Source organism: Guillardia theta (genome assembly GCF_000315625.1).
Source record: "Guillardia theta CCMP2712 unplaced genomic scaffold GUITHscaffold_293, whole genome shotgun sequence".
Classification (NCBI taxonomy): domain Eukaryota; class Cryptophyceae; order Pyrenomonadales; family Geminigeraceae; genus Guillardia; species Guillardia theta.
The window spans coordinates 1,655-2,720 of record NW_005434383.1 but is presented as its reverse complement, the minus strand read 5'-3'; positions in this window follow the sequence as shown (position 1 = coordinate 2,720).

Genomic DNA, 1,066 nt, shown 5'->3' with positions numbered 1-1,066 from the left:
ACCCCTTGTACAAATGTACCCCCTCTTTACCTGATATTATCCCCCTCTTTAGCTAGCAACTTCTGTAAACGAGTACCCCTACCACCTCAAATCTCTCACCTACCCACAGGCCCTTGGTACTGCTGGGGTCATCATAGTAGGGGGGGGGTAGGGGAGTGGGCGGGATAAGGCATCACCATGGAAGCGGCTCATTTCGGGCCGGGTATAACCGACGGACTACCGTTGAAGTTTGTCAGACTTGTACTGAGTCAAAGTAATACAGATATCATGTCAACCTTAATTGCAACAAGACAGTCCGGTCACACGTTTGCTCAAGACCGAGTTGAATGCACACGAAACCAGAATTGAGGAGCCTATGAGAGATAGACAACTGTATGCCAGTGAGGCCCAGGCTAGCATCCAGACATGAGAAGACCTTAGGAGCAAGACGGCTAGGAAGGCCTCCTCTTCACTGTTACTGACGGTGACGCGTGCTACATCGCCGTCCTGAAACACATCAGAGTCAGGTTCGTCTGGGGGAGGTGAAAATCATCACGCGTGCTACCGTAGTACATCGCCGTCCTGAAACACAGAATCAGGTTCGTCTGGGTTTACAGGAGAGTTTTGTCAACCCGGCGCCGCAATCTTCCATCAATAACTGAGTGAGGCCCGGCCCCTTTCCCCCGGTGACCCCCCCGGGCCGCCGGGTGGACCCGGCCAGCCTATTACCATCCGAGTCCGTCACAAGGCATCATAACACTGACACTGTACTACCGGGCATGTTGCTGGGGCGGGCTTCCGAGCTGGTCGGCCCCATGGCGGTGCTGGAATGCCGGGGCGGGCCTAGCAGAAGTTTGTTGGCGGGAAAGTAGTACTACGGTACCAAGTTCAGCACTTTGTACGGGGTCGTGCTAGTACGGTACCTCAGCAATAACTGTTTGTAAATGCCGAATGTAAGTTAAGTTAGTACCAAAACAGATATTTTCATACTCTTTACAATGATTGAAGTATTACCATCCAAATAATTTGTATTGTTCTATCTATCATCCTATATATATTTAGCCGCTCATTCTATCGAATACCAATC